This window comes from Parasteatoda tepidariorum, chromosome 3 (assembly GCF_043381705.1).
Source record: "Parasteatoda tepidariorum isolate YZ-2023 chromosome 3, CAS_Ptep_4.0, whole genome shotgun sequence".
NCBI classification, from domain to species: Eukaryota; Metazoa; Arthropoda; class Arachnida; order Araneae; family Theridiidae; genus Parasteatoda; species Parasteatoda tepidariorum.
This window is the reverse complement of record NC_092206.1, coordinates 45,324,379-45,333,945: the sequence shown is the minus strand read 5'-3', so window position 1 is coordinate 45,333,945 and position 9,567 is coordinate 45,324,379.

Below are 9,567 nucleotides of genomic sequence, written 5' to 3'. Positions count from 1 at the left end.
ACCATTTGACCAGGTAAAAAATTGAAAAAACTTTGAGTCGCTCGCAATGTTTAGTCCAATTGGAAATTACTTGAAGTTCTGACCAGGTAGAAATCAGAAAAAAATAGGCGTAGCGATTATTATACGTTGAGTATAATAAACGTAACAACAAAGTTTTGTTGCAATTGTTAAAAATTATATGATAAATTTTAAAAAAAAATTGAATAAATCAAATAAAATTTCCAAATATATAATTAAAAGTAAATGAAATAAAGTATCATAAACACAGTATAAGAGTAAGAGTATAATAAACGCTGTTAAAACGTTAATTATTAACGCAGTATTAAGATTTTGTTACAATTGATAAAATAATGTTATAAGTTAAAAATAAAAAAAAAACATTAAAAAAAATTTCCAAATAAATAATAAAAAGTAAATGAATTAAATAAAAATTTTCTCTGACATGACTTTTTTGTTGAAAACTAAAAAAGATTAAGCATATAATTCTTTAAAGTTAGGAACCTAGAGATTTTGAAAACAAAATGAGTGAAATTTTTGCTTTCTTATAAAAACATTTACAGCTTTCATTTAAGAAGTAATTAAAATAATAGAAAAAAAAACCTCCTTCAATTACACCTCAAATTAATTTTTTTTAAAAATCAAGTTTCATAAAACAATTATTAAATTTGTTTAATGATATCATTTCTGTCTTATAAATGGAAGACATGCTTGATTTCAGAGTAGATCGAAATAAAATGACTAAAAAAATAAAATGATACTTTTAGAATATCTTAAAAATTAAATCAAATGTTGCGAACAGAAATGTCTTTCTCTTTTAAAACTTATAAAAAAGAGAAGAAAGAACTTTTTTATTAATAAATTGCATAGAAAGGGCAAAAAAAAGAGAAACGTTTTCTTATGAGTTTATGATTGAAAAAAAAATTTGCACCTGAACTTACACAGAATTTTTAAAAAGAAATGTCTTTTTATTTCTAAATTAAAAAAGTGGGACACGTCTTCCTCATCATTTTAAAAAAGCCAAATATGTTGCATATGAGAAAATGAGTATTTTTCTGTCTCTGTCCAAAAATTCTTACAAGTTAAATACTTCAAGTGTTTTAAATTAAGTGGTCGTTCAATTCCTCAGACTGGTATTAAAGCTTTAATATTAAAGTTATGTTGAAAAAGAAATACTTTGCATTCTTTTTCTGTAAAATCATTTCATCAGAGAAAGCATTTTTTCAAAAATTCATACTTAAATCTTTCTAAAGGAATAGAAATGCGACAGATGCTGTCTTTTTATAATAGATTAAAATGAAAGTAAGTAGGAAGATAAAATTAAATCACAAATATAAAGATTTGTTGATATTATAAGTATTAATTCCACCACTGGTATATATATCCCAATAAAGTCAAAAAGGATAAAAAAAATGAGAAAAAAACGAAGAAAATTAAATATCACCCTAATCAATTATAAACTTTAAATTATCCGGTATAATATGATTACCTTGCGCACATCCATTTTCTTGCTAACCCAAGGTAACTAACAAATTAAACGCGCTTTAGTATTGCAGTAAAAGTGTTCCATGAAAGATCACTTTATTTACACTTCTGTTTTCATATTTTGTAATCTGTCAATCTGGACAAAAAGAAAAAAAAACGAAAAAAATTAAGAAAAACAATAAGTTTATTTTCTGCGCATAAGCTGCAAGTAAATAGAACTCATAAAATGAGTTTTAAACGTTTAGAAAACATGGAAAAAAGTAACAGAACAATGAAAACAGAGGAAAAGATAAAAATAATGAAAATCCGAAGAAAATAATAAATAAAAATCCAGTAAAAAAAGATATAATCATTTCATCAGCTCACACGATTATATCCACAAAAAGGAGTGCTTTCTAGTATTGTATCAATATGGCCTCCTCACACTATTGTATTGATATATTTTGCTTTGGATGCATTGATACAATATTAGAAAGCACTAATATTTGAGGATATTATCGTGCGAGCTGAAGAAAGGATTAAATATTTTTTTCCGCATTTTTATTAATTTTTTTTATTAATTTTTTTCCTTTTCTCTTTTTTCATTGTTTTGTAATTCTTTTTTTTTCTTCTTTTTTTTAACAATTAGAACATTTAGAACAAAACCTTATGACAGTTTTTAAAAATTTCATAAACTTCAAGAACACCATAATGAATACAAGGACAGCCACAATTTAGAATTAATTAAAGCTAGTAAAATAAGATCAATAAAGTATTCATACCTAATTAACATAAGACGAAGTTGAAATTTATAAAATTAAAAAAAAACATAAAACATTTGTCACTACTTTCTGCATTTACCGTGCTCTCAGCAAAAAAAAAGTATTAAAAGAATCACAATTTGAATATGTGAAGTTTATGCTTTTGTTTCAGATTTGATAATAACATTCACAGCTCTCATGATTAAATAATTTTAATCTTATGAAAGCTATATAAAATATTACGAAAGTTAAAATAATCTAAAATACACAAGTAAGAATACCTAGAAGTACAAAATTAAGACTAGTAGTACTTTCATCACTTCTCCAAAGAGAAAACGAATCAGCGTAATGATGCGGAATAAGAGAAAAAATTATTAGTGTTAAAGAATGATGGAAAAAGACACTAAGTACCTTTTCCATTTAACACTTTGTCCACGAATTAATAGAAGACTCACCATTGGTATATGCTTCTTTCAAACTTTTTTTTGTGAGAAGTATTAAATGAATCTCATCCCACAAAAAGAGTTCTTAGAACTTAATTGCCATTGAATTTTTTTTAAATAGAAAAAAAAGAAGAAATTTTTAAATTAAGACTTTTCGATTTTTGTTTTATAAGGGACAAGCGAACTCAAAACTAACAGGCAGAACGAACTCGTCCTCTAACAGTCAATCTTAAAATTAACATAAATTTTCTCACTATTAATTATAATATAAAGTGAAACATAAATTTAGATTTTCGAAAGAAGAAATACTTGAAGTTTGAGTCGTATCACCATTATCATTTGAGAGTTACCATTAGTGTTAACTGTAAATTAAGGCATCAACATTAAATAAAAAAAATTTAAAAGCTCATAGTCGACATGTTCAACATACTTGATAAAATCTCACTTTTAAACACTATAAATGTAACATAAAATATCAGAAAAGGATAATTGGCTTTCATTTTGTCATCAATTCAATGAATAAGTTTGAGAATTCACTTAAACCATTTCTCGTGTATCTAATACAATACACCACTTGTAAGTACAAAAACTAAAGCGGTAAAGATAACAACAGCATGAATAAGAATAGACAGTAAAAAATGGATGCCAAAAACATGAACTATTAAAATGTTAAAGTTTTATTTTTATGCTACCAGTTATTTAAATTTCATACAGAGTTTTAGTTTTTATTCTACTAAATTTTAATAAGCTCAATATTAAGATAGATTAAGAGCTGCATGCAAGAAACACGAAGCATTGTTGATTATTTTAAACTAAACTTCCGACAAATTTTATTCAGAATATACTTTTGGAGATAATTGATAATAAAAGTAAAACCTTTTAAAGTAATTATATATCAACACTGAATAGGAGTTTAAAAAACTGATATAATATGAAAATAGAACAATTTACTACTCAAAACAAAAAGTGATTAATTGTAACTTAGAAGTTTTTAACTATTTTGCAAAAACAAAAATAACACTTTTCAACATTACATTAACTAAACGTTTTATCTAATAGATAAAAATTTTAACTATTATTTCAATAATTTTTTGAATAAAAAAAATAACTTTCGATTCACTTACTCCTCTCTTCTATAGAATTTAAAAATACATAGGTTCTTCATTAAAAATGCATAATTTATCGGACATAATATTATATCATTAAAATTTTGTACGTACACACATTACAATTCCATTCTAATAATTCTACGGACTGCATATTATAGAATATGGAAAGTGATTAGCAATATTTTTATACAATTTTTTCGTCATTTATCTTTCGTTTATGAAAACTTTGGATTTATGTGAGCATTTAATCTCTTATTAAAAGTAGAATTTTTGATACAATGCCCTCGGATGCGCTAAATTTTGAGGAAATTTACGACACAGAAAAATCTTACCTTGTTTATTTCATCAAAATTGGGTTCAAATTAAAGTTTCAAAATTTAAGAAAAGTTTAAAATTTATATATAATGACTTGTAATGGTAAAGTTCATAAAAAATGTTTTCAACTTATCTCGCTATAAAATTTCTTTCTCTTCAATGATGAACTTTAAAGACAAAGATTAAGTATGTGAGTCAAAATTTTTCATAAATAAAATTATCAACGGAGAAATCCATTTGTTTTATATTGAAAATGATTTTGCCACCAACATCGACGAATTGGAAATTTAAAGGCTTTGTTACTTTTTTAAACCATATTGGCTTACGGAATCTCCTCCGATTTTAGATTTCAACATTGTATTTGATTTTTTTCAATTATGCGTCACGCTTATAGCACTTTACATATAAAAGAATCTTTTATTTTTCCAATAATAACCTTCTTTTGCAATAATTTTTTATTGGTAAATCAAAATATAAAATTATTTATATTTTTTTTACCTTCAAGATTTCTTTTCCTCGTGAAATTTCATTTCTTTTCATCATTCCATCACTTATTTTGCTAAAAAAAGCAATTTTGTTTCCTTTTCTTAAAAAAAAACTGGCTCCATTTTCATTTTGTGATATTCATTATATTCTTTATTCATTTACGTAAAATTCATATTCTTTAAAAAAAACTTAATCAACTTTTTGCTTGAATGCGATTTGATAGAGAAACATTTGTTTTAGAGAGTAGCATAGTATCATTACGAAAATAATTTTTTATATAAAAATTTATCGCAATTGTGTAATATGCTATTTTATGCTGAAAGTTATCTTTTCTGGAACTATCGCCCAGGGTGATCGGAAATAACAATTAACAGACAATTATTGAATTCCATAAATATCTAAATATTTCTTGTAAGAAAGATTGGATATTATGTTCATTAAAACGTACGTACGTAATTGTTCGCAATGGACTCAGTTTCATTAAAACGGATATTGCTTTAAGCATTTGTATTTAAATCAAAACACAAACACTTTCATTGATTCAATTAGTATTTACCACCAATTAAATCTTATCTCCGTTACAAAACAAAACACATAAGAAAAAATATAAATAAATATGATTTATCTTCCTAAAGAAAAGTTCTTCACAAACAAGCATTTAATTAAAGCTAATTGTTTAATCTTTACGAGTAAAGGAAAGAAAAGAAAAAACAGCTATTTTTTTTATACCGTATCATTTTCGTTTCAATTCAAATAATTTTGAAACTTTATCCGTTTGTATTTTCAGTTCTTAAAATATAAATATGGTTTAATTTTTTGAAAAAATTGACATTTTATCTCTTTTTGAATTCTTTAGATTCATGATTATTTTGATAAGAAATTCATTTTTTTTCAAATTTTTATTTTTAATCCTTTATTTATATTATTACAGAATGATTATCTTGATAATTCTCTAAGAAATTATCCGTTCATTTCTGATATCATTTTCTTTCTTTTTTCGATCTTTAAAATTTCAACTTGTATTTGTAAACCACTAAATATTCCGACGAAATATTTGCAAATAAATTAACTCTTTTCACACAAAAACTAACATAGTTCTTTTCGTTTTCGAATTTTAAAACTATGGGTTATATCAACATAATTTCCCAAAATTTCTATTTAGTTTTAAGCTTCTAACATCGAAACATCTTTATTGTTGTTGTAGTTCATTTACGTCGCACTAGAGCTGCACAATGGGCTATTGGCGATGGTCTGGGAAACATCCCTGAGGATGATCCGAAGACATGCCATCACAATTTTGATCCCCTGCGGAGGGGATGGCACCCCCGCTTCAGTAGCCCAACGACCTGCGCGCGAACTCGAGCACTTTACGGTAGCACAGTTTAACGAGGACCAATACCGCACACCCTCGGTCCCTACGCAGACTGATCCAAGTGGGTCACCCACCCGCACACTGACCGCAGTCAGTGATGCTTGACTTCGGTGATCTGCTGGGAACCGTGTCTTAACGATCAGTCCACTGCGGGACCGAAACATCTTTAAAAATTGGTACATATTAGCGCATAAAACATGATTTTCAAATATTTCAAATTTCATTATCTAAACTCGCGGTATGGTAAACTTGATATTTAAGTATTGAATAAATAATATGATAAACTCTCAGAAATAAAACTCTCACTTCTATTGATTCAGCAAACCCTTATCTGTACTACGTTAATTTTAAGAATCATTTAGACACGAAACCACGTGATTCGTAACAAAACGCGAAATCTCGAAAGTATGACGAAAATGCTTTTTCCAATTCGGAACCTCATCGCAGTGCATTTTGGGAGATTCTTAACTAGAAAGACGAGACTAGAATGAAGATTACGTGTTCGAAAATAAAATGAGGAAGCAAGCCGACTGATGGTGGTCAAGGAATTGATCTCGTACCAGAAAGATACCGTGTTCGAATCCCGCTCAGGGCTAGAGTGTAATTTATCTCTTTGCTCTTCTTGTGTTATTTGGGTGACATTGAACCATTTGTTCGGTGACCACGGTAAATTGATTTGTCAGTTTTTTATTTTTTGGAAAAAATTAGTTAGATTAGGTGTTGTTTTTTTCTTTATCATTTATTTATTTGAAGAAAATAAAATGACGAAATATTTCTTTACTTTTGACGAAATTAATTTATTCGAAGAAGTTGCAGTACTTCTTTCATCACTTTGAGAAAACTTTTGCTATAATGTTTTTTTTTATTGAAAAAAAATAGAATGACGAAATATTTCTCTAATTTTGACGAAGTTCGTTTCCTCGTAGAAGTGACAATATGACGATTATTTCTTTGCTTTGAGGAAATGTTTGCTACAATGTTTTTTTTTGGAAAAAAATGGATTAACGAAATATTTCGAAATATTTCTTATTGACGAAATATTCTCGAATTTTGAGGAAATTCGTCTCCTCGTAGAAGTAACGATAGTTATTTTATCACTTTGAGAAAAAATTTTCAGCAATGCTTGTTTTTTAATTGAAAAAAAATTGAATAATGAAATATTTCTTTAATTTTGGAGAAATTCATTTCCTTTTGGAAGTGACGACAACTATTTCATCACTTTGAGGAAATTTTTGCTACAATATTTCTTTTTTTTTGTGGAAAAAATAGAATGATGAAATATTTCTTTAATTATGACGAAATCAATTTCTTCGTAGCAGTACGATAGTTATTTTATCACTTTAATCAAATTCTTGCTACAATGTTTTTTTATTGGGAAAAAGTAGAATGGTGAAATATTTCTTTAATTTTGAGGAAATTTGTTTCCTCGTTGAAGTGATGATAGTTATTTCATCACTTTGAGGAAGTTTTTGCTCGGAACATATACTAGGATTTACTATTTTAGTACTTATTTTTTACATTGAGTTTAAGATAACATTTACTATTTTAGTACTTATTTTTTACAGTGTACGTAACATTTCGCAAGAGTAGTATAGCTCGCATTAATACTCTGTTTAATATTTTAAGAGAAAATGATGCTTACAAATACAGATTCTATTCATAATAATGAAAGTAATTGTAAATTGTTTTATAAAAAAGAACACGGATATGACCTAAATTTATATTCTGAAAATAATTAGAAAATGTGAGCAGTTGAAAATAAAAATAAAAAACCCAGCTTGGCTCTTTTACTCTGCTGTGCTAAATCCATACATTTTCATTGTAATTATTCATCATTATTTCTGACTCTTTTGTTTGCTTAGTCCCCATTTTTATCTGTCTATCCGTGAAAAATAAAATAAAAGAACTCACTTGAAAAAAACACGGAAAATTTCATCATAGTTTCATACCCCGCTCATAAATAATCAATAATTATTTTTCCGCATTTAAATATTTAAAATTTTTTCCTTTCACTTTTTTGTAGCAAATGATAAAAAATAATTATTCCTTCTATTATTGTTTAATGCATTATATATGTTGATGAAATATTTGAGTTGGAAAAAAAAATTTCTTGCTGTTTAAAACTTTACAAGCTATTTTTTGGCCTACTTCTGTTACAAATTATCCAAAAGAACTAACTGTATTTCTATATTTTTTTTCTTTATATACAGATAATAATTTTAAACTTTGAATTTCAAGTTACTTATACATATATTCTTCATCTATGTCAAAAGCATGAATATTTAGTTTGAGGTCTACTAAACACTTATTCACGAAAGAAGTCCAAAATAAAGTTAAATTTCCCCATAATTAATGCAGTCTAAATTAAACTTAAAAGGAAGGTAATGAATCCTCGTAAATAAATCCTATTTTTTAGCTTTTCTTTTATAAAAAAAAGTTAGTTTTTTGGTAATTTACAGCCTTTTTAATCTCTTTCAATTTAGTTGCGTTAGTCATGAAACATTGAAAATTAACTTTATGATGACATAACTGTACGTTTATGTTTATACAGTTATGAAATTAATGATGGCATTGAAAATTAACTTTAGATTAAATAATTTTTAAGTTTTTGCAGTAAATTCATAACTGCACGCTTATAAATTTAAAATAGAAGAAGCTTAATAGAAGAAATACTTCATAATAAAAGAAATACTTAAATTAATAACAAGTTCCTTAAGACACCTTGTTAGAATTCTAATTTAAAAACGAATTATCATCTTAAAAGAGAATACTTGTTAAATTCTGATTTGAGATACGAAAGAGAACTTTTATTCAAATTTTTAACTTTTTTTAATTTAATCCTTCAGTTTTACCCTTTTAAAATGGAAAAATTTAAGTTTACGATTCTTGAAAAAATTCTTAAATTAATCCTATTTTAGCCAACAGTGCTCTTCAGAATGTATAGGACTTGATAATGCAGAATGTATAGGACTTAATAACATATTAGAGGTAAAAAAAAAGGAAATATTTTAATAATTTATAATTTTAAATTGGTGCGAATTACACAAAATAAATTTTATGCTTGACAAAATCTCACCCCAATGACGAATAATACTTCGGATACTTTCCTTGTTGGAATTAGCATTCTTACATATGTTCTTACATTAGCATTCTTACATACTACTATAGTTCGTAAGTCATTACTGTAGGGGAGAGTGGGGTCAATTGTAACAGGGTATGATTGCAACAGAGCAAAATTTCGAGTGTCGAGTTCTAGATTTGGTTCCTAGGTGGCGCGCAAGGTGTATTTAATAAATCTACATGTACACCTCAGCTGGCAACCATTTTTATGTACTTATGAAAGAGTTACATCACAAAAGATATTTTCAAGCTACGTAAGTACTTTTTTTGGTATCAGAATATTATATTGTAACAAAGTAATTTTGTTTAAGCAAATAAAAATTATTAACCGAATATGTAAGTGGACACCTTAATTAACATTTTCAAAAAGAAAAAGATTAGTTTTGTTAATTAACTAGCATTGTTTTTAACAAATGAAGCTGAAATGGCGTCTTGGGGACGATTGTAACAATAAGTAAAGGGGCGATTGTAACAGCTGAAAATAAATAATCTTATGTTTA